Below are 25,856 nucleotides of genomic sequence, written 5' to 3' on the forward strand. Positions count from 1 at the left end.
CAGCTTCCAGTGTGGCTTCCTTGGGACAGGTACTTTGTTCTTTATTTGTCCTCCGTAATTTCATCTCAAGCATGCTGAGAAGAGAAAAGGTATAATTTCAGTGGCATAATGCACACTGAAAATGAACAGGAAATCCTTGACTCCTCTTCAGTGTGGAGATAGGATGATTCAGGAAGAGCTAAAATAATCCCCAGCAGTAGATGATTCTTCTATGTCGCCTGAAGAGGGGAAGGAAATTCAGATTCACCATCAGTGCACATGATCAGGGTGGGCTGTGTACAAGGGAACCAGCGTTTGTAGGGTTTGATAACACACACCCCCACACCCAGCGGGGGGTTGGGCTTTCAGGCTGGAGCTCAAATAACACCCGAGATTTATTACCCTCCAGGTAGGCAAGAGGGGAAGTATTTTCCTTTTTTCATTATATCTCAGCACATCTTTGCAGCAGTCTCTGCATCCTGGGAGTTCTCATAGCACTACCAAGGTGATGTACTGTTTGCAAATGAAGAAAGAATTGTACAGGAGCTCTGCAACACACTCTTAATGCTTTCAAGCTAACTGGAGTTAAATCTAAAAGGGAATGCAGTATACAAATATCTAATCTGTGCCTTTCAGCGCCACACCATACAAGCAACACAGATTTCCACAGAGAAATTAATAATTTTAAGTGGCTTTTTATTATTCTTCTCATTCTACAGTTGAACATGGAGCACATATATAATCAAAAAGACAAACAAAATGTGAATGGTTTTAAAACTTTTAATGCATTTTGACTTTTATATTCAGTTTGAACAAGAGTATATTTTTCCTTATTACAAATTACCCTGCATTTTATCAAGAGATTATTGGAAACAAAAAGGGGCCTTTTTAAAAAGTCCATATTCAGAAAGTATCAAATGTAATTGCTAAGGTTTGGGGGTAAAATTACATGTCCAGGAAGGCATCTCTTGTGCAAAGATATTTTCCAAAAGAAAGAATATGTTTCTAACAAAAGCTCTGATAATCTTATATCCAATAAATTATGTGGAAGTATGGAAAGCTGTTGGGTTAGTACTTTACAGTCCTGTTTTGAGAAAGTATGAATTTTACAAGGTAAATATTCTTCTTTTTTTGTTTGTTTTCTTTTTTAGGATCTCAGTTATAAAATATTATACTTTAGGCAAATTTTTTTCTCTAGCTCTGGTATTCTTTACAGATACCTTGTTACTGGTGACTTCTTCAAGAAAAATAAATGCTTATAAGTGCTGTTTGAAAATTCATGTGATAATGTTGCATACCTTAGCAGGGTGTAGGGTATGATCTGACATTATATTTTGTTTTTATTATTTTCTTTGGAGGGCACCTGGGGTTACGTCTTCAATTTTTTTTAGACCATTGAAGGGGATGGAGATGGTACTGAAAGCTAATAATGGTTTACTCTTCATGGTGGCAGGTTGCTTAAGCAGTCTACAGTCTTTCTCAAAATGAAATAGTTTCTTCAACTTAAACAGCTTTATGAAATAGTAATATTTATCAGGTGCTGGAATCCCTGGACCTCAGGTCTCTTGCTTTAGAAGACAATGCAAACTGTGACTGTCACACAGTGATCACATACCTGTGAAAAGAAGTGAAATATGTTTCTACAGTCAATTTATTTCCTAAGATAGTGGGATTTTTCCCTATATATAACTACAATTGTCTTTTATTCATCAATTACATTAAAGAATGAATTCAATTTTTTTATTTGTTTTCAAAACATCTAGGGGCAGGAGGGCACTGGAGTCTGCTGTCAGTCTGATCTGTGTTTGCCCTTGGTCATTGATAGCAGCAACTCAAACAGTGAATGCCAGTGCTCTTGCTAGTGCTCCTCAGCTCATGCTGAATTATTTCAGTGGGGGAAGAATAAAAATGAATATTTGAGTCACTGCAAAACTGTGGATTCAGATGAAATTTGACTAGGAATTTTGGCCTGTTTACAAAACAGCAACAACCAAAATGGGATCAACTCTTACCCACCCTGGCAAAGGGTTCCTTGTGTCCCCACGGAAGCACAGCCGGGCTGGGGCGAGATGTGGCAGTGCTCGTTAGGTTCCTTCTCTGACAAGAATTCAATTTGCTGCTTGAGGAGCAAGCCAAATCACCAGATTGGTGAGTGTGCTCTGTATTTGGGTCACTGATACTTGTCCATTTTTCCTAAATTTCTAGAATAGGAATTGGAGATTCATCTCTCAAATATGAGCTTAACCTTCTTCTTGTTAAAGAAAAGAAATATCTGTACTCTCCAGCAGAGTTGTAATTTTTTTTTTTTTGTTTGGGTTTTGGTTTTTTCCAAACTCCAAGTTTACTTTTTCTTACTGATGCTCAAATGCAAAATATTGCATCTGAACAGGAAAACAATTTAATTGGTTTTGTTTCAGCAAGTAAAAGCCAGAATGAATAATAAGATCATCTTTAGTTTTGATTATGACATTAGATTTGGGTTGAGGAAGGGTTGACCTTCCAAGTAGACCAGCCTAGGAAATGTTATTTTATTTTGGTGGAATAGCAGAAAAGAAATTGAATTAGAAGCAGCTTTGGCAAGGTTAAAAATTAAAATATTTTCATCTCTTGATCACACCTTGCTAGTGATGAGAGCTTTGTGAGACAAGTTAATTTTGTTTTCATTTGCTCATGTTATTCGGTACTGCTAGCCAGGCTGATCAAATTCTGCCAGTATTTAGCAAAAACAAGCTACTTTCTCTAACTGGAGGCAGTCCCATTTTCCTATGTCTTAATTTTATATATTGAAGTCAAAGTTAGTATTGCTTATGACAGTAGTCATTAATTTTAAAAGCATTCAGCCTTATATTATCCAGCCTTTGGCAGTGCTAGGGGAGTTATCCTCTGGCTGATTCTTCTCTCTTCTACCCATCTGACGCCACTGTAGTTGATGTGAGAAAGTGAGAAAGTGCTGCTGCAAAGTTGCTGTGTTGCATTGGTGTGCAGGTCTACACAGGGAAACTATTCCAGTTTTAGAAATGTTTGATACCTAGGCCACTCAGAGTATTCAATGTGGTTTTGATGCACTGTCCAAAATTATTTGGATGGAAATTCAAGATATCTTTTAAGTATGAAATATTCTAACTCTTAAATAAACTTTCTCATGATACGCATTTTTTCTGAGCAAAAATGAAACACCAGTAATACTGTTATTACTCTAAGTAGCCTGAAACATGTTTTGTGAATGAACATTTATGAAGGGTGTCTAAGTGGTTTAGAGAAATAAAGATTATAGTCTTTATCATTTATGTTGTATTTATAAAAGAGTTGGAGTTTATTTTTGTCCTTTTTCTTATGCAATAATTAAGGTGTGGGGTTTTTTTAATCTTGCTTTTTATGTGAGGAAAGAGAAGTCACTAAGTAGATTAATATGTACTTACATTTCAAGTTATACTTCAGAGGTAATTCATGATGCAAGGGACCTCAGGAGGTCCTTAGTCAAATCTATGTAAAAAATGGTCATTTCTGTGGTCAGACCAAGTTACTCAGGGCTTTGTTCAGGCTGGTCTAGAAAACCTCCAAAGACAGAGATTGAAAAACCTCCCCAGACAACCTGTTCCAGTGCCTGACCATAGCAGTGAAGAAGTTTAAATTAAGTTTTCTATCTGATTTATCCTGTCCTGGGATCCTACATCTGCCTTACAGAATCAGGAATAAGTATTTACCATTACTGAGCTGAAATAGAACCTCAGTGCTGTGGGACCTGCATTGTGAAAAAGTTCTGAGTCATGTAGCAGAATGGCAATACCATGAGAATGCTCTGAATAAATCAGTATGCTGTATAAGTAACCTTGCAATTTAACAAAGAGTTAACAATGCAGTTTATCTCCCATCTACAATCTGGTGTGGTATAATCTGCTCCCTATCTCTGTTCAGGTACACAGGTACTATTCCCACTACATAGACTGAAGTGCCTCTGTCACTGCTTGTTATGGTTTAAAACCTCTAAAAATAAGGGTTCTTTTCCCCAGATAATGATCTCAGAATTTTCATTATGATGTTTGGTTCAGTAACATGCATTTAAAAGGCAATTCTCTGTATTCTATAACTGTACACCATAAAAATTGTTTTTACTGGGTATGGAACATAGATATAATTAGTCAGTTCTGCAGGACTGTACTGGAAATGGAGAAATTGGAACTTGTGGTATGTCATGCTTCTGCTCCTTAGCTGCAGAGCAATCCACTGTGTGCATTTCCTCTCAGACAAGCCTGTTTCATCTGGTGACTGATGTGTCACTGCAGCCAGAATTGGAGATGTTACCTGAGCCCAGCCAATAATCTCACAAAGAAACAGAGTAACGTAACAGAAAAACCAGTGGGGGAGTCAGTATTTGGCTGCACGTGTAGGAACACACCTTTCAACTCTGAAATGATGTGCAACACTGGAAATAACACCTTGTTAACAGTAGGAGTCTGCAGTGGCATGGATGGAATCAAGTACTCTGCTGAATCCAGGCACTTTATAGATGTGTCAAAGTTGATTATTTGAGTATTTGGTGAATTTTGCATAAACTTACATGCCAGTTTCCTGGTAAAATAACTTTTAGCTGTTTTCCTAAACAGTAATTGACAGTCAGCATAGATTAGAAGTTAATATTTGTCCAATATCAGACCCAGCTTTATTCAAGGCAAACACACCTATTGTGGGCTGCTGTGGGATCAAGTTCCATAAAAGCACAGCAGGCACCTGAATCTGTGTGGGAGCCCATCAGTGAACATCAGGGCACTCCAAGGAACCAACAGTTTGCTGGTGGAACCATCATCCCTTCAACAGCTGACCTCTGGGAGAAGGATCTGCACCAAAATGTTACACAGACAACCTGAATGATACTGAAAGGCTGGTAAGTTACACTTTTGCTTGTGAATTATGATTTTATTCCTTGGGGGCTTTCTGTGTCTGGAAGCCTGTAACCTGTTCCTGACACACAAACTGGGGAAAATTCAGTAAAGGGACAAAGAGCAGAACAGCAGATTTTGTTTCGTTTTACCTATGGTCCCTGTCTATCTTCTTTTCTTTGCAGACCAAAAGTGAGTAATATAAAGAGTAACATTAGTGACTCCTATCCTGTTAGAATTCTTATCATAGGGATGGTATCCATGCCAAGGAACTCCTCATTCTTTACAAACAGCTAAGAGGAATGTTCAGGGGAGCAGGTGTGCATCAAAGTGCTGCAATGTAAAGTGTAATGCCCTTATGCTGTAAGTTGTTTATGTTGCTGTAGCACAGGTAGGTAGTGGTGGTACTGTGCACATGTACTAGTTAGATTATTGCTTTCCTTTCAGGTTTCAAGAACAACTTTCTTTAAGTCCTGCAGCTTCCACAGCACTTTAGGTAAATGCGTGACATTTTCTCCTGCAAAATCAACCTAACTTCCTGTCAAAGTTGTTGTCTTGCTGCCCAAGAAGAAATATCTTTTACTTCTCTCTATTTTTACCCATTTTTTGGGAAGATGGTTCTAAAGAACTGGGTTTTACATTTTGCTATGATGGCAGAAAAGCTGGCATCTCACTATGTCCAAAATTAGCATTTTACCCTACAGTGTGCTATGTACAGCATAGCTGTCTCTTCTCTTTTTTTGTCTTTTGCCCCTTTGATCTTTTTCTCTCTTTCTCTTGTCCTCTTTATCTTTCTCATTTTCCCATTTTTCCCCTTTTCCTCTTTCAATGACCCTTTGTGTACTGCTGATACCACTGTAGAATGGATTGTATAGGTGTGGGTAACTTGCTTGTATTATAAAAGCACAAGTTGCTTGCCAAATATGTTAACTTTCTTTAAAAAATAAAATGGTGGTTTTAACTTTCATACCTGTGTGTTTCTTTATGAGTGCAATGCAATTATGCAGCAGCAAAACACAGAAAATATTTGAAATCTGCTGAGAGAAGATGACTGTGAGGTCTGAATGTCTGTCAGCTAATTTTTGTATTTATACATATAAAAATATACTTAAAAAATTATTTTGGATGGGGATTCTTGAAAGTGATGCAAATATAAGTAGCATTTGTACTTTGTATGTTCCTGTTGACTTGTGCTGCTGAGTGAACAGACTGTGAACAGACTTTTAGTCACCTTTTTTTGAAGATAGGTCTTTGTAACTGAGCAGTGAGTTCCTATTTGCACATATTTACATATGCGCTAGCTCTTACTTGGCCTTGAAGCTCTACTCAGGAACACTTTGTTCTATGGCTAGATGCCAAATTGCTTTTGATTTTAAGGAATTTAAAAAAAGATATTTGATAAATTAGGTCAATATGCCTGTTACATATGGTATGGCCATAATTTTTCCAGACATAATTGTAAAAGCAGTGATGTAATTATCATTTAAGGATGATTTTCATAGTTGTAATGGCCACGTATGAACAAGCATTGTAATGTGTTTTCATACTTAATACCTCAGAGTGACTTGCTTTTACAGGGAGCTCTCTAGGCTGATTAAAACTCGACTTTTTTTCTGGGCATGAAATCTGCTGTTGGAAGATGAGCTTTTTTTTTGAAAGGGCTGGAGCATGTCTTTCCTGCTTGAGCATTAGCCAGCACCTCCCACCAAGTCCAGCTCCTCTGACTACTTCTTTGAGTTTGTTTCTTCTTGGACTAGAAAAGTGTTATTGTGAATGAATACGGAGATGTTAATATGGCTGCTCTAGAGGTGAGGAGGATGACAGAAACAGTGAACATTTTGTGCTTTTTCTTCCTCTTACAGGGAAAATACTGCGGTTTGGAATGCAGCATGTTTTCCTTAAACACAAAGCAACCTAGAGCAGCTGTTTGTTTTTGTGGGTTTTTTTTTAATTTGGTTAGTTATTTGGTTTTTGTTGTTTTTCAGTTTTGGGGCTTTTAAAAGTCATCCTTACCTTCAGGGATTTGGATGATTGTGGCAAATATTTTAGCCAGAAGGTAGAACACAGCTCATTAGGGAGACTCCAGCTGGGACTGAAAATACAGCAGTGTTGGTTCCACACGTTCATAAGTCAACACATGAGGCCTCTTGACCAGCCAAAAATTCACACAGTCTGTAAAAAAAGGGGGCAATACTTTGTTATTACAAATATATATCCAGATTTCCTAATTTGCTTATGCATAATGGTTAGTCCATGAGTGTCTGACCTTCGAAGAAGCTCAGCTCTCAGCTCAAGCACTATCATCCCTAGTGAGTTGTTCAGAATAGATTGCAAACTGCTTCCATAGGAAGGATGAATGTAAGCCCTAAATAATTATGAGAATGATGACTAGGCAAGCCTTTTAGTTAGATCTTTCCTTATCTAAATTGTTTTTCCAATCATGATAAAAATATCAAAGTATGCTATAAAAATATCTGAGCAAAATATCGGAGTCTGTTGCACAGAGGAAGATAATTAGCAGATAGTGTACATCTGTTCTTACAGAATCAAAGAAGAGCAGATGAGCTGATGTGGAGCTCTGTGTACTTTAACCTGGACTATTTTCAGCCCCTTGGTTGTCTTAGATTTTGTCCACTGCATTGCAGCTGTCTGCAGAAGGCAGATCTATCAATAAGCCAGTGCTATTTCCTGTAGCGTGTGTGAGAACAGCTGATGTCAATGTAGTTTTCTGGTCAACATAGCTGAAAGAGATTGAGTCCTTATCTCTCAGTCAAATCTGATCAAATAAATGTTAACCAAAAGCTTTCACCCTTTAAAGAGGTTTGCAAAAGAGATGTTCCCATGTCAAGTCATCGTTGCTGCAACTGGAACATGGAGTCTGAAATGTGTTGTACCTCTTTTGAGCTGAGTGTTGCTGGTCTCCCATAAAGCCTGTTACTGCTGATGTGTGCTGATACCCAGAGTCTTCAATAAATGATTTTGTATTCCAGATTTTTGTGAACATATCATCAGTGTATGGATTTTTACCCATGGAAGCATTCTGCTGTCACCCGTGTGACAGAGTGGCTTAATGAGATTTTTACTGTTCAGACAAAAATTTGCCCAGTCTTTTCTTGATGGCTGCTCATAGACATCCAAGGTGTGAGGTCAGTCTGCTCCAGTTGCCATCTGGACAAGGCAGGGTTTGGTGCTTTGTGTTGTCTCAAGGAGATCCTGTGTCCTGTGACTGTTTGCTAAATTTGGCATCAGTGCCTCAGTGTACCCAGCATGAAATACTTCTTGACTGACAGTTTAACTCTATCAGTATAGTAATGTTTGACCACACAGCATCATGATTAAGGGAATAAATGCAAAATAAATTCTAATTTAAAAAATAATTTTTAAAATGTCATTTTCAAAAATAATTTTCAAAATATGATTTTCAAAATAAATGTTACAATTTAATTAAACACATTTAAATAGAAGTTCTCTTTAGTTATAACAGCTTTTGATGAGGAAATTATTGGGTGTTGTTTATTGTGTGTCTGCAGCTAAATTACATATTTTTGCATTTTAAGTTGTTCAAACTAGTGCAAAAAAGGCCTTGGGAAGTGTATGATGTGATAGATATCAGAAATTTGTTTTGTAAGGGTAGACATGCTGGCTTATGCAATGCACATGCTTGTGCTTCCATAAATCTTGCTAATGGTTGAATATTTCATCTAGGGGACAGGGTTATTCATCCCATATCTATTTTTTACCTGTATGTATGCTCTGTATGACTTCTCTGAAAAATGATGATAGTAAAGTATAAAAAAGTTCTGTAACTTTCAGAGTATTTTAAGAGAGAAAAGGTGGTTTATTGGAGTTGGTGCCTGTCTCAATATTCTCTTTTCTGAACATGAAGGGCTCTAATCTTCCTAAAAAGGAACTGAGCCAGTTCACTTGCTGTGTGTTTGATGCTGATGATTTGAGTTTTCAGGTTGTTAGAGTGAAATATAAAAATTTCTGAGAATATCCATTCTTGCTTATTAATGTTCAGTACATGAAAGAGGGGCAGCACTGACAACCATTTTCTTTCTCATAGATAAAAGAAGGTAAGGTTATCACAGGCCTCTTAAGCAGTGAAAAAAGTCTTGCACATATCTTTAAAATTCCACCTATCCCAAAATTATCAGAATTTTTTCAAAGCTTCACGAAGTCCACATTCAGCCCAAAAATTTGGTGATCCCCAAATGTCAGGCCAGCTTTGCAGTTGTTACCCATCTGTTATAAACCAAGTTGACTCCATTCATGTTCCCATGTTATTTCAAGACATGCTGATTACTTGGATTCCTTGTGATTTGTGTTGTTACTCCAGACACATTAAAAGTCCTGTGATGTCCATACTTATCACCTGACCAGAAATTCTTTATTGAATATTTTCCTAAAAGGATGTTAGCTCGCAGACAATTGGCAAGTAACCTTTATGGCTATGAAGGCAGTTCTGTGCTGTTTGGATTTTTGATTTTCATTGCCTTTTTCTGTTTTTTGTCACCACTTGCCTTTGTAGTAGTAAATGCCTGTATATCTTTGCCTCCATGCTCTGTTAAATGGAGTAGTAACCTACCTCGCTCAGAAATGTTATTTCTAGGTTTTTCCTTACTGCCTTTCAGAGTCTGTCCTGGGCTGTGGCACAAATGTCAAGAGTCAACGCAGTTAGTGTGTCTGCTCTGCCACATCATGGGCAGTGTCCCCAAAACTGCACCTCACCACTGCTGAGTCCATGTTGAACCTGATATTTGCTTTCTGGGTTCTTGTGTTTGAATCATCAACAGGGGATTGCTCTCCTTTCTAAATCTTCTTCAATAAAGCATTCACCAGAGTGTTTGCAAAGCTGGCAGCACAGTGAGACCTTGCACTCTGTGTGCCAGCTGAGGAGCCCTTGAGACTGCTGCCAGTACAGCGGCACTGTGAGAGGCACAGTGTCCAGAGATAAATCACCTCTGGGCAGTCACAGTAAGAGCTGGAAACGTTAATGATTTTAAATGAGCAACAGAATTATTTGTCCAATTAGTATTTTTAAACCTCTAATCTGAAAAAATAGTCAGCTGCTGCCTATGTCTCCCCCCTGCCTTTGCAAATATCTCCCATTTTTGTGACTGCTTTTTCCATTTTGAACCTAACACTCCTGCTCATGAGTGGGTCCCATGTGGTGGTGCCTGGATGATTTCTGAAGAGCAAAGTTGTTTGCTGGAGGCAGTAGATGTCCTATATTTTGACATTAATAAGGTTCCTGAAGTTGTGTTAAATGACATTCTTACAAACAAGGTGGGGAAACACGGATTAGGGAAAACCACATTTGGAAAATGAAATGAACATGATTATTGAGCTTATAGGAAGGAAACAATTTTTTATCAAGTCTACTTTCACTGTTTTCATTTAATGATCTGAAGATTATGGTGCTTTCAAAAGCAAAACTTTCAAAACATTTGTGCAGCTTGAAAGGATAGAGTTAGGTTTTCATGGTTTTCACTAGAGAGGTGGCCTGAAAAAAAATCAAATTCCCAATTTTACATCTAAGACTGGCATCTCAGAACTGGGAAATAACAAGGTGCAAATGGCAGCCCTGGGCAGGGGTGTGGGAATCAAAACAAAATGAAAAGCCCAACCTTGGGGCAATATCATGGATTGTGATGACACTGATTCCTTGGCAGCAGTAGTAAGGATGACACCAGGATCTATAAGTGGAAGTGCTATTTGTAAAATAACTGAATTTTTCTGTTCAGTCCTGTAGTGGCAATACATGGTGGTCAGGCTGTGTCCTTCTAAGGGCTGCACCTCAAGGAAGATTTGTATCAGTTAGAGAACATCCAAGGCATAGCAAGAAAGTTAACCCAAGTCCTAGAAAACATGACTTGAGGAAAGTGTTGTTCTGGTAAAGGGGAGTTTAAGGAAGAGACGTGTGAGTCTTGTAATATAAAAAATGTACTGCAGTAGAAGAGGATAATCTGTTCTCTATCATGTTGGTTAGAAAAAAAACTGAAGATCTGAATTTGCAGGAGTGAAAGTTCCAAGTGGAGGTGGTAGGAATGGGAAGTAAAAAGATAACCACAGTGAGATGCAGGGATGGATTTTCACCCATTGTGATCCACACCAGGAGGGCTCTCAAGACAAGCAGAAAACCATTTGACAGGAACTGTGGAGGTACAGTTGCCCCTAACCTTGCTGATAAATAGCTTTTGCATGAATGATGGATATGATGATGGATAAACCAGCATGAAATTATCATTGTATAAACAGTTGATTAAAACCCAGAAGTAGGCTTGATAAACCGATGAGGAACTTAACATGTCTTACTCAAAGACTATATTTGCATTTTCCTCCTACCAGTCTGAAGCAGAGCTAGAATGAGTGTCTCTGAGTATAATCAAGATCATAAAGGTTGTTTTGATTTATTTTCTAGTAGGAGGTTGTCTACACTTTCTCCTTGTGATGGTGTACACTCCCTCTTCAGGTGCATACAAGCATCAGCAAATAACAAGTATACTGCTGTGCATGCTGAGTAGTATTTGAGTATGCACAGATATGTTTATCTTTCAATATTTGCAGGCACAGGACAGGTCAAGCTGTATAAAAGGCTGTGACTTTGTAAATTTGTCTCAGGTTTTCCTCTGGAATAGCTATGAGAAGTAGTTATCCTCTTTATTACCTTGTGTGTGTAATTTCTGTGCTATGAAAAGAATTTAAAAGAGAATGAGTACTAGAGGTTTTGGTGGTTGGGTTTTTTCTGAGAGGGAAATTACTACCCTGCATCAGTACTGTGTGTTTTTGGTGGTTTTTTTTTTGTTTCTGTTGCTTATAACAGTGAAAGAAAAAGCCCATAAGGATGTGCAATATTATTTAAAATGTCTTCAGGAACTTCCAGTGGCATTGCTGGGTTTTGAGCAATTTCAGTTTCTTGGCTTTTAGGTGTTCATGAAATTGGCACCATTCTGGGTTGCTGTTAAAGAACTAATGTATTTATGTTAACTTTGCTTTTCTTCCAATGTTCTGCAAATTAAGGGGGAGATGTTCACCTTCTTTTTAAGTTTCCCCAGATATTTCTGCTTAACAGGAATCACGCTTTTGGGTATCAGGTCTTAGTTCTAGCTAGTCCTAATACCTAAAAGGAGACCAGCATGAAGATGTGGTCATGATGTGGTTCCACTTTTCTTTCCAGTGCTGACTCAGCAAGGAGGGAATGGAAATCATTTAAAGATCATGTATTGCAGCAGGTATTTCCAGGAATTTTTAGAGGAATATGTAGGAATGAAGCAGAAATCTAGTTTCAGATACTTTGTGCCCAGCAACTTCTCATTATCTGTAGTTTCAAATCTGGAATTCATCTTTATTAACCTAGGATTTCACAAGGAAAAAAATTCAGCCTTCAGCAGGAAGGGAGAATAATACATTTTATTCCAATATGGATATACCAGAGAACTCCCCTGACAGCACGCTTGTGAAATGTGTGACCTTTGCTCTGTGCCATAAAGGTGACAGAGCCTGTCTGTTTTCTGTCTTCAGTCATCATCATTTTATGGGTGTTGTATTCTGTTCTGCTCTTTAGTTAAAGTTCTTTCCTGTGATTAACCTTAGCAGGTTTCTGCTCTGATAGGGAAAGGCAGTGATAGCACGTTTAAAGAGTCAGTCAGTTTCATACTTTTAACATGCTCTATCTAAACAGATTGTAATAAAAGTCATAAAACATGTGGAAGCAAAGTCTCACGTGTATAAAATAACATATTGTTCAGCTAAGTACTTTAAAACAATATGCAGTGTCAATGCAAAATATTTTTCTTGTCAAAGATGTAAGTCAAAGAGCAGCCTTTGCTGTGTTGTAGCATATGCTTGTGCTTGGCAAAAGTAGTGGCAGAAAGCATGTCAAACCACAGTGCTTAGAGTATTAAAGTTTTAACAAAATGTCAGAGAAAACTGGAAGCTGGTTAATCCACAGAAATCTGTCATAAAGATTGCATTGTAAGGTGGTTTCAGCATGAATTCTAGTGACATATGGGAGCTTAAAATATAATCTAATGATATATCTCTATCGGTGAGATGTTTATGTAACATGATTGCAACAGAGATGTCTTTTCTTGTTAATTTATTAGGATAATGAAAGTTGCCATCTTTGTAGAACAATGCAAAGAACAAGTTTTATTCAGAAAAATCTTAGTGTCAGAATCAGAATGCTTTTGTTTTTCTCTATACATTTATGAAAAAGAGAAATTATGCATCTAGTTTGAAGCATGCTGAAGACTGGCAGCCTGCTCTGTGGAAGTCTGTGTTGCTGCTGACTTCTGTTCTGCTCTGGGTATTTGGCACGTGTGCCCAGGAAAAGGATCTGATAGAAATACAGGTGAAAGACAAAACTTTGTTCAGAGAAAGCTCTGACAGAAATAATTTCATATGGGAATAATCAAGTGAAGGTCTTTTCCAGTGGAACTGGAACTGAAAAAGCTCTGTCTATAACGCTGAAGAAAAATCCTGAATTATTTCAATAGGCTGCAGTTTATAAACCACAGGTTTTATTACTGTGCTGCTTGGTTTTATAGAAATGAAGAAAGAAATGTTGAGTTGCAGTGTGGTTCCAGAATTCATATTGGTCCTAAGTTTAAAAGTTTTTTTGTGTTATGGAAGGTTTTTAATTCAAATATTTTTTGATGGACACAAATTTTCATGTGATGGGCTGTAATGTATCACTAATGAACCATCTGATTTTGTCAAAATCCCACATGTGACACTGTTAAAATGTTTTCTCATATCCTTAATGTGGTGATACTTACACATACATTAATATTAATTGCATACTTACAATACTGTGACAGAGAGCAGAAGTCTCTCTACCTGTTATTTCCTCAAGAGATAAATTTGTGCTGAGCACTGACGGGCCCTTTGCAGCTGCTGCTCTTTGCGTGTGAGGTGAGGAGGCATCTCCTGCCAGGGCTCTGGGGGGCCCAGGTGCAAGCACTGTGGAGGGATGGCCTGTCCCTGCCAACTCGGTGCTCCCTGGGGAGCCACCACAGCCCTGTCACCTCCCTGAGCGCTCCAGCTCCAGGGAAAGGGCAGTGCCCAAGAGGGGAAGCTGCCCTCAGTCCTCCTGCTCTCACAGCCAGGGCTTGGAAGGGCTCAGCTCTCCACAATGATCAGGCACGCTGCACTCTGGCTACTTGTAGAGCTGTCTAAATAGATTCCAGCCACTGTTTAAAAGCCACGTTTTTCATTTAATAATTATTTTAGATTGCAGGGGGACTGAGGAAATCCTGTCTAATACATTGCTGTGGAAGAGCAGTCTTTTAAGTAAGGATGAAAGGTATTACTACTTATGTATTCAGATCACATTTGTTCTGAGTGATTTTCTGGTACCCTGAAAGATGTATGCAACTGAATATTATACCTCTTTCACATATTCTTCATTTTCTCTCTCTTTTTTTTTTTTATAACACTCATGATTGTGTGAGATAAACCAATGCCCAGTTTTGTAGATTCTGTAACAGGAAAGCACAGGCTTGCCACTAAAGACACTCATGTACGCAATTGCTTTTAGCTGTTGAAATGTTTTCTGTATCTGAGAGAACAATAAGTCTCTGTTGGTTTGTTATGTGTGGTAGGGAGAGTTGTGTGGGTAAAATGCCATGTGATTGCCTCACTGTGGGCTGTGTCATAATGCAACTATACAGCACAGTGAATTAATGGAACAGATTTCAACTAGAGGGATATACTGTTGGGCTTTAGGGCCTCCATGTTTTATTCTTCATATAGTTTAGAGAGGAAAGATGTTGGAGGATATTAGTCCTTTTAATGTTGTTCAGGTACATGCCAGCAGCACACTCCATGTATCTGTGATGCTTTACAATTCTTGAGACTATTAATGTTCACAGCAGATATAAAAATGGCACAGTTCACAGGCAAATTGAACATATTTATTTCATGACTGTGGCTTGGCTGTGTCTGCATTTTTTTTTTCTTTTTTTCCTTCTTTTCATGAGACCAATATTAAAAGCAATTCCATCCTTCAGTTCAGGAGAATGTCATTGTGTTCTGTGATTCTGCTGAGCTCTTCTAAATTTCTTCTAAAGAGAAATAAAAAAACAACCTTAGAGTAGCATTTGTCTGATGAGTTAGTGTTTAGCTCACCTAAGGACAATGATCTAGCTAAATCAATTGTTTGGTCTACCTGGATTGCCAATGGGAAATTGTACATCCCCCAAAATCAGATAATCTAACCTGATTTACAAGGGGATGTACCCTTCTGAAGGTTGATTCTTTCCAGTTTCTGCATGTGGAGTTCAGGTGTCTAGTCTGAGTCTCAAGATTAGGATTGTGAATTTAGGGATGCTAAATCTCTCTCTAGCCTGAATTGCATTGTTAAAATCCTCAGAATTCTCAGAATGTTAATTTTGTCCTTTTGCACTATGAACATTTAATATATATTCTGTTTTGTTTATTCTGCTGGTGAAATTGGAAATTTCCTCAAATCCTCACGTTCTGTGTCCATGGAACGTACATTTTTTTTTCCAGGCAGCAACTCTATCATCTGGACAATTGATCATGGGACTTAGCACTAGCCCATGAGTACCTGTCTTTTTATATAAATATATTTGAATCCTAAGAGGCTTTAATCATGGTCATTCATTCAAAATGAGAAGGGTTTCAGGTTAGGTATAATCATGATTTGAAGGACTGTGTGTCTTCAGTCATCTTCTTTTATCGCAGGGAAAAAACCCTCTTATGTGTTATAAGTATTTATATCTCTAGATTCTCTCAGAGAAAATTTCTTAATTCCAAAGTAATCTTTGGAATGATCAGTCATCTGGGCTAGAGGAGCTAATACCATAATGTCAGAAGCAAGGCTTAGTGTCTGACATTGTGTGCACTTTTCCCTTGATTTTTTTTTTTTTCAATTTCCAGGGTATCTAAGCACAGCCCATCACTCAACACTGCTTCCTACATGTTGAGCAGAGCATCTGCAGCTCACTCCTGTGTGGCTCAGGGATTAAAAGCCAACCTGGTGACATCATGCCAGACTTATATGAATGATATTTCTTTGGCTATATTTGTATTCTGTAGAGAAAACTGGTGACTAAATGCTAAGGATATGTGTGTACAATTGTTACAAGAAAAAGGAGCAGGAAATGTTAAATATCTCAGATGTGTCACCTACTTCCAAGTAGTGCACACTGGCACCAGACCCTGGAGACTCTACCTGATGAAAATTCCCATTTAAGGAGCTCTGCTCTAAGGTGTAGAACAAGGTGCATTCCTTTTTATAGGTCAGGTCACTGATTGTTGTTATTAGGTTGACAAAAATGTGCATCTTTTAAAGAAAGCTCATTGATGAGAGTTGTGTCCCAGTAAGGGTGAGCAGCTGGTGTGGAAAAGCACCAGACTGGGAAACAGATTTCTGATTCTACATGTACTACTCATTTGGTCACTTCTGTGACCTGTGGTGACATTTGTCTGTGCTATAGTTTCTTTTTGTACTGTATTAATGTTTCTCTGGCAAACCCACTGCATGAGTTGAAGCTGTTGTAATCTAGACTGATTGTTAGGAGCATAGAACATGAGGAAGAAGCTGCCCATAGTAAGAGAAGTGAAATATAACATAGCTTCTCATAGGAAACAGTGCTACTGTGAGAGAACTGCTTAGGTAAATTGTATTTCCAGGTTAGCAGCAATAATTGCTGTCAACATTATGCCCTTTTCGTGTAATTACCTCTTTATTTAAAGCTGGTTTTGTAAAGCTTTTTCTATTCCACATGTTTTTTGACTCAGGCACCTAATGACTCCCCAAGAGCAAGCACACCGTGCACAGATTGGCCCCATTAGTGCAAACTGCATAATAAGATAATGCTATAGACTGTTACACATTAATTTTCCTTTTTTTTTTTTTTTTTTTTGCTGTTCTTACAGATACCAAGCAGAAATTGATAGCATTAGGCAGTGTATGGGAGCACACTAATCTGATTTGTCTCTCCCCAAAGATTACAAGCTATACGCCGTCTGGCCTGCTTGTACACAATTAACAGATTATATTATATTTTTGCTAGATTTATTAATTATTTATCATATTGTATTCACTTATAACATTTAAAAATAAATCTAGTATTATTTATGTATGTATTTTTAAGAAAAGCAAATTATTTCAGGTAATCAAGAGATTTTCAATACCAACAAGATTTGAAAAATAGAGCAGGTATATTGAAATCCAGGGGATTAAATGCACTCCACCTGATTGCATTTATGTAACATATGCATGAATTCCTGGGGCTTTTTCCTATTTCTTTGACTTTGGACTTTTTTTTTTTTTTTCTCTTATAAAACAGAGAAGTACTTAGAATTTATCTAGTTAAGAGAGTGTAATTTTCAGGAGCACTCAAGCCAGACTTCTTTTACCTGAAACATCCAGTTAGTGCCTTTTATTTTTTACTGTATAGGAAGTTGACTGATAAAATTAAACACTTTGAATATTGAGGGCATTTGCACATAAGAATGGGATTGTGATGAGGAAAAAACTTCCTGCTTTTGTGTCTCAATCAATCTCCAACAAGGACAGAAATTTTTTTGTTTTTTCTTATAAAACTGTAGAATATCAAGTATGAGACTAAATATTTGTCACAGGAAACAGACATTTGTTTGAAGAACTAAAAAAACCACAAAAAACCCCAAACCAGAGATGAGAATAAGCCCTGGTGCCCATGTTATTAATAGCACCAGAGCTCAAGGAGACACGAGGATCTGGAATATTTCAATGAGAAGCCCTCAGGTCAGAGTTTTTAGGAAAACTTGCGCGACAAGGTCATGCTGGTTTGGATGCTGCAGTTATGTTCTCATCTTTGCAAGCAGCCAGAGTTTTCATCTGGTTTGTAGGACGGATTTTTAAAGTGGTTTTTTGGAATTTTTTCGGAGTTTTTGTTTCGGTTTCTTTTCCTTCTGTAGTTTAAATTCTGACAGCACAGGTGGAAGGTCAGAACAACTGAAGGTTGAGGATCTAGAGGAGGTATGACTCTCTGTGAGGCTTTCTATTTGACATGGGGTTACAAATTTAAATGATGAGATTATGCTGTTACCTACTGTTTTTTACAAAGTAAAATCTAAAATTGATGTGAAATGTGTGGAACATATTTGCTTGAGATCACTGACACTTAAATCTGATTTTGGAAAGAGGCTAAATTTGATCTAGCTGCCTTCACTGTGTGGAAGCCACATATGGTAAGTCTCCAAGGTAGAGCCTAACGTAATAGAGTACTGATCAGCACTGGTAAATCATGAATCAACCCAGCTTTTATTGATTAAATCTGATGGGTTTAATAAATATGTGATGAATAAAGGCACAGTCATGTACTTAAGCATATTCCTTGCACATTTTTCAATTTTCTTACAGCTGCCTTGCCCCATTTCAGTTAAAAGCCTTTTCTTATTAGGGCAATTCATTATTAGGATGAAGAAGAAACAATATTATGTGAAAAAAAATAACATGTAAAGTGACTTCTCACCCTTGCATATTGATCAAAGCTATCTAAATGCCAATCAGGTGGGACTTCTCCAATCTTCAGTAACAGCTAATCCATTTTAGTCGTTATTCCTAGACAGAAAAGGAACAAATGGAATTATTATTATTATTCTTTTCTATTAACTGAATCAGTAATTTTTTTTTTAAGTACTTCATTAGAGCAGGGGGGAAGGAGTCTGAGGGTGGAGGATTTTTGATTTCTCAGTGATTGCAAATTTTTCAATATATTCCTGTAGTTCAGTATATCCTTAAGGAAATAGGAGGAATTTGTAAACACCCAGTGGGGAAAAAAAACAACTGTATATACAAAGTCTAAATCCTTTAAATTGGTCTTTGTTAAAGATATGCAATGTATATAAATACAGATATATGTATATAAACTAACATGAGGTAGCATTTTTGTTTCTTCTAAAGCAGCAGTTCTCTATTTAAAGTACTAGGAGAATGATATATGTATGAATGCAGAAATCTTGGGTTTAGTTATTCAAGTTCACGTACAGAAAATCAATAGAAGAAGAGGAATGTCTGTCTTCAAAAGCTCCATTATAAAGTAGAGCCTTGTATCTAAATCAAGAGTGATCTCTGCGTGTAAGAGACTCAAAAGTTCCTTTGTGCTCCCACAGAAACACTTATTTGCTGTTTAAACTATTGAGCAGCCAAAGTGAACTGCTGACAGATTGTTTTATTATTTTGCTATTCTTGCTAGGTGTAGTTAAAAGCACAGAAAGTTCACTGTAGTATCAACACCAGTAGTTCAGGTAGTATCAACACCAACCTACTTCCAACAAAGCCAGAAAACATGTAACACATTACTTGTTTTAATAAGAAAGATAATTAGATGAGTGAGAATTTTCCAGGAATTTTCATAGTTATTGAATATAAGTGAGAGGAAAGTTAGAGTGTGTTCCTTTCCCCTTGAAGTTACTTTTCGCTTTAAAATACAATAAAATAAAATAAAAGGATTTCTCTGGTTCTGCCTGTATCAATCTGTAGAGATCCTTCAGCCATTGCACAGTAAAAGGAGTAAAGGACTCTGTGGGTCCCAGCCTAAGCACAGAAGGATGTTTCTTTCTTGGCACCTACCTGTTTTCTGGTTCTAGTGACTCTCAGAGCAGAGTTGTGTTGCACATCCTGAAGTTCCCCAGGTCTGTAACTAACAGTAAACAGTAAACGTAGTCTTGTTCTACTCTCACAGCCCAGAGGTGCAGAATGAGAGTGCAGTGATAAAAATAGCAACAATAATCATCATAACAGCAATTAAATCTTCTCTGCTGAGAGACAGGGCAATAATGGAAAGTGGAGATTCCAGCCTATGTTACAATTCCTTATCCAGTGTGCCTTTTGTCAGCCAGAGTTAGAGCAATTCAGTTTTTAGAACCAAAATGCTCTTTAAGGTATCTTAAGTAATGTTTTAGTCTCTTAAAATTGTTCCTACCTATTGCTGAGATTTGAAAGCAGTGCTGCTGTAGGAAGTATTAAAATACCTGATTTTATAGATGCAGGTTATAATTGAGGCTAGGTGCACACGCAGGAATTGAGGCATTTCTTCAATCAACAGCTCGCAGGCACTTTTCAGCAGATAAGTCTCACTTGCTGACTGAGAGCTGAGTTAGGGTAACCAAATGCTCTAGGTAAGAAGTGGGTTGGAAGGAAATCCACAGTGCACAAACAAATAGCAATCACACAGCCCATATCATGCCCTGGAGGCTTTCTTGCCAGTGTAAAAGCAATTTTAAAAAAACAAACGTTTTCAAAATAAATCAGATTTGTTAAAGCTGAATATATTTAATAAAACAATAAAACCACTTCAGAACATACAGTAATTTCTATTGCTTTGGATGGCTTGGTGAGATGGACTTGTAAAGCATTCTATTTTCCATTCAGGATTACCAGTAATTGCTTTTATTTCATCCACCCTAAGATGTAGCACTTGGAGAACCAATAATATATAGATTTAATTCACAATTTCCCAAATCACAAGGCTTTATTTTGCTTTCAGTAAAATTAATTGAAAGCAATACCTTTCAGACACCTTCGTTTATGATGAAAATTTTTATTTTCTAAATAGAATTAAAATTCTTATGTGAGAATTACAGTAATGGTGCTCCATATTTCTGTTATTCAAAGGGCAGCCTTGAGGCAAAAATGAATTTTTTTGAAACACTCTTTGCTTCGAGGTTTAAAAATTATTTTCTCTCTCATTATTTATGTAATTGTCAAAGCTCAAAGCTTTAATCTTGATGCTTTATTTGTCCTGCAGTGTAGCTACATGTGGATTTAGTAACAGTGGGGTTCATTAATGCTGGGTTTCTGATATGTATTCCTTTCTTTCATCACTAATAGGATAGGATTTTAACTCATAAGTATAATGCTGATGGATATAATGAACAGCTTAATCAGTGGCTTCATCTTTCATCAGTGAGGTAGTCCAGTGACTTGATGTTAATGATAATGAAGTTGCTAGTGAACCTAGAGAAAAACATTAACTGCAGTCATTAAAGATAGTAGAATTGAATCTGGATTTTAATTCACAATGTTAGTGAATGTAACAACTTGCCAGATGTAGAAAATGCTCTTATTAGACAATATATCCCTTCTAGAACTGTAAATGAAGGGTATGTTTCCAGGGATGTTTTGCATGTGGATCAAAGCAAATACCAACACTCTCCTAAGCAAGCAAAAAATACCAGAAGAATATAACAGGAAATGGTGATGATTCAATTCCTGGCTTTAGTTAATTTTTAATATTTCTACTGTTGGGTACATTTAAAAAATTAGTCATCTGTATTTCAGGAGGTGTTCAAATATCTTTAGGTAAGTAAGTGTCCTCATTGCTACTTCGGGCATGCAAAAGGTAAATATTGAAATTTAAAAAAAAAATCTTAGATTAATTCAACTTGGAAAGTATGGTAGAACTGAGGGTTTTTTGTTTCTGCATTTGTGGCTGGGCAGGTGCTGCGGATTATCCTCCCGGGTGGGACATTCTGGGTGAATCCAGTTTCACTCACTGAAGTCCTCCCTGCCATTTTGACCTTGTTCTCTGACCAAGGCAATGACCTCAAGCCCACTTGCCATGTGCTGGGGCCACAACCCGCGGGTCCCGGAGCCACCCCTGGCTGCTTACAGGAATGTCTGCAGCTTCACACAGGGGAGCGCAAGGATGCAAATAGATGGGATTTCAACTGCATGCAGAAATAGGAAAATCAGCATTTCAGTGCTCCAGCAGTACTGCTTGGGTTGGATTAGGATTTTGGGATGAGTCAGAGGCTGCTGCAGCAGCACTGGGAGCTGAGAACTCGGCACTTCCCCAGTGAAACAAGGGTCTAAGTGCCCCTGGAGGAACTGTCTCGCAAATGCAACATGAATTATGACCCAAATGTTTGTTACCACGTATTCCTTGTCACTTTACACTTCAGAACAGGTGTTAGCCACCGTCTTCTGGCAAAATTCTATCTTTGCTAATTAAATTCTGCCCTGCTAAACTGCCCTGTAATTTTAATTGGATTTTGCATTCCTCAATGTATGCCATAAATTGTTGTGTGAGGCTACTTTGTGCTGTTGAATGGCTGCATCTAATTGCTGGCTGGCATACTCCTTACCCTCTAATACATGTAACAATAATTTGGGAAGTGATTTAAAATTTATTAATTTTCACAGCTAAAATCCATTAAATCTCCATCAGGAAAAACTCATTCTTGGTTTCTCTTAGTTTTCTCAAGGGATTTTATTTGGCTCAAAACTGTGTTAGAGAATTGTCTCTAGGGAATGTAGAGGTAGAATTGTAAAGTGTTTCTTTCTTAAAAAAAAAAAGAAACTGAGCTGAAAGATTATTCTCATGAGACAGAAGTCTGGTACTAAAAACTGTTTTTCTCTATGCTTAGGCAAGTTTGCTCTTCATAAGATTATGTATTAATTTGCACATAGCATAAATATATAGTTTAAGACAATTTAGGTAAGAATAGAGCCATAAACACTTCTAGTCCGCCAAAAGTGAAGTAAAGACATGTTGAAAGCAAAATCATTTCCCTTGGATTATCCTAATGTGTTTCTAAATAATTTTCCTTTTTAAGATGGGCCGTTCTTTGTTCCAATGTTTTTTTTTTGGTTTTTCCAAATTTTATTTGATTTTTGCATTCCTATAATTTCAGTTCTGAAACACATCTAACCTTTCCAAACTAGAATGGTTTTTCCCTTGATCATACTGTTTTTTATATGAACGAGTTTCTAATGCAGCCTAATGTTGTAGTGATGGTAAAAATAGCTGAAAATACCCACCCAGCATGAGCCAAAGAATTTTTCTGATCACCTTTCTGTGTGAAAAACATTTGTTGGTTGATCTTCAACAGGTGTAAACCCTCAGGAATCTATTGATAATCAACCCCATCTGAGCCTCTGTCCCTGTGTCATTTCCTTTCATTTTCCTTTGAGGTTTCTGAGTTACAAATCATTCTGAAATATTGACACACAGTAATTCTGCAGACCACAGATGATGTAAGTGCAGCTTCTGTATTTCTGTTCACTTAAAAGATTATTCTCAACAAAATCAGATAAAATCCTTTTAAAATCCTTTTGAAAGAAGGTGTCATTGTTGGACATGCAGCTCTGATTTAAATCCATGGGAATGTTGCCATTGTCATGTACAACAATTACACATTTAATAATGACTTCCTGTTTTTCCTTTTTCCTAATATTCATTGTTCTTTATATGGGATCTTTCTGATATACTTGATATATACTTAAAGTTATGTTTGTTTATATTCATATCTTTATGTATTAGTCTGTGTAATTATGCAAGAGTGGTTACACATTTTAAAATCTGGATATTCAAAAGGAAATATGGCATATTTTTAAACATATTTTCAGAAAAGTATTTTTTTTTAATATTTTCTGCTATTTTAAATTGGTTGTTTGCTAGTGTGTCAGCCTCTTTAACTGTTGGTATTATATTAGTTCCACATCTTCAGCTACCTTCTTCCAAGTGCAGTGATCCTACAGAAAATGTTAACGATATAGAGCTACTTTCTATATTTAATGGTGCATCAAATACCCACAATGGGCAGGTCATGAATACATTTGAGTTAGTAAAGAGGACAAAAGTGCAGCACAGATTTATTTTTTTTAATTGTAATTAAACTGGCAGACTGCCTTCTATGTGTTCGATTTCATCCAAAATCAAAACAAATAAACAAAGCTTGGAAGTAAACTTAGCATTTCATATTATTAGGTCCTTTAAGTGTTCTACAGATGTTGATGTATTTTGTAATGTGATATTAGACTGTTTTTTATCGGTGATCTCAGCCATGTGTACACTAAACTGCACAGAGAGTTCAGGGTGTGCCTGAGGAGGTGTAGAGCTTGTTTAAACCACCACAACTGCATGTGGTGCATCCTCTCAAGAGAGCTGCTCCTCTCCATCCACCTGTTGCTGGGTTTCTGTTATTCACCATGTGGCCACAGACCCATTCTTTATGGTCACAGGTATTTCTGTTTATGAGTATTTACTAATGGCCAGGTAGTTCCATCCAAAGGAAGAGTCTAATGGGCCTCCAGGGAGAGCTGTTCCAGTTCATCCCTTTCAGGTTTGTCCTTGGCATGTATCTGTACTGACAATTTTTAAGCAGCACTGCATTATTATGAGTTTGTAGACCTGAATGGTTTTTGGTTTCCTTGAAGAAGAAATGTCCTATGTTTTCCCTGTTGACTTGGCAATGCTTTTTTTGTCTCAATATCTCTTCATACTTTAAAAAGCAAGAATCAGACTCAGTCTGTCTTTCTGTATGCTTGGTACAGGGAAGGAAATTAAAGGATTTCTTAGCTTCACCACTCTACACACAAATTGGATGTTACTACACATCTTGTGCCCAGGAAAGCATCGGGTTTGCATCCCTTTCATTTGTCTAGCAGCTCCCTGAGGGGCTGCAAGTCAGAGGGGCAGTTAAAAGCCACTTGGAACAGGTCAGTTTTTCAGTGTTCCTGCTCCTAACTTGGGACAGAATGACATGATAAAACTCAGATGACAGAGATCACTGTCTTCAACTCGATGCCTCAATGATTTCGAAAGATGTTTTGTTTCACATTTATTCTTTACCACATAAGAGGCCTGTCATTTTAAGCTTTGGACAAAGAATTGCTTTATACAATAATAGTAATAAAATATTTCCTTGTAATTACTACAGCATACAGATACTTTTAACATAGGGTACAGCAGTAATTTAATGATGCAAAGTTGGGAGCACCACAGATTGGACAATGGCTTGATCAGTATGTTTACAAGGTGGCTGTTAGATACCTGCCTCTGGGATGTGTTTCTGAGCCCTGACAGCTTCCTGGGCACTGAGGATGCTGCAGAGCAGAGGAGGAATCCAATTTTCATATTTATGGTAGCAGAGCTCACTGTACTTTCAGTTTCTTGCTTCTGCACTGAAGCAACGTGTTCCCTGCAAGTAGCAACTTTTCTGATTCATAAAGCCCACAGACACATACAGGATAATGCTTCCAAAGGAAAGACAGTGTTTGAAAATAAAAATATAGATCTAGATAATGGCATGTGTGATGCACATAAGCCTTGGGTTGTAAGGACATGAATGTCACTGTGTAAGGGAAAAGGCAGTTTAAATAAGGGACAGTCATGCACAGGTATGGAATACTGTTGATTTATCTGAAAATAGTTACATTGGTGTTTTGGTGGGTTGTTTTGGTTTGGTTTTTTTTTTGTAGCTTGGAGGTGACTTTGACTCATAACTCCTTCAAGAATGATTCTGTGCAGTTGTGTCAGGAATGTATAGTGATTATGAAGCACTACTTAGAACATATTCCATTGCTGCATGGTTTATTATACATTATTCTATTATTCATGTGTTTTTCTCTTCGTCTTTTCTGAAGAGGGGTATTTATTTCAAAGGCACGAGAGAGGTGCAGTCCACATGGGGCTCTCAGCAAAATGTTGTATTTCTTTGAGTCTTGTATTTGAGGCTGATTTCCTTTTATGTATGTTAAAATATTGTACTGGATTCTTCTTAATGAACATTTATATGCAGATATCCTGCTTTTCCAGCCCAAGAGGCAACCTTATGTAATACATATTTGCATATTGACACAGTTACAATACTAGAGCTAGAGGAAAACAGAATAAAAGTCAACAGGGTGTTAAAATGTGCTTGCAGGGAATAGTCCCTTTAAGGCTTGGCATTATCTTGTCTCAGTCACATCGACTCCATGAACTAGGCATAGCCTCGAGCCATGCCTGCAGTTGCAGCTCAGAAGAAAAGTGAGTGTTAGAAAAGTTACAGACAATTTTGTGAACCTATAAACTTCTGAAATGTAGAAATGAAACCTAGTATGTACCTAGTATGGTACATCAAAGCAGATCAGAGGAGAATACCAGATACTAAATAAACAGTATTTTTACCAATATACCTATAGAGCAGGATTTAATGCAGCTTTGTGGTACATAAAAGCCAAAACTTTAAACTTGACAGGGGCAAGTGAAC

General features: G+C 37.4%; 1 protein-coding gene and 1 long non-coding RNA gene across 4 annotated transcripts in view; one reads left to right on the forward strand and one right to left on the reverse strand.

The window, feature by feature from the left end:
- The window catches only part of GABRB2 (gamma-aminobutyric acid type A receptor subunit beta2), a 146,162-nt gene that overhangs the window by 82,721 nt on the left and 37,585 nt on the right, over nt 1–25,856 (forward strand). The window lies entirely within an intron of this gene.
- On the reverse strand, nt 15,742–25,773 carry LOC119706321. The gene is made up of 2 exons (XR_005258506.1): nt 19,450–25,773; nt 15,742–18,438 (listed from the first exon to the last, which is right to left on the reverse strand). It is a non-coding gene; the product is annotated as an uncharacterized LOC119706321 (long non-coding RNA).

This window comes from Motacilla alba, chromosome 13, assembly GCF_015832195.1.
Source record: "Motacilla alba alba isolate MOTALB_02 chromosome 13, Motacilla_alba_V1.0_pri, whole genome shotgun sequence".
Taxonomy (NCBI): Eukaryota; Metazoa; Chordata; class Aves; order Passeriformes; family Motacillidae; genus Motacilla; species Motacilla alba.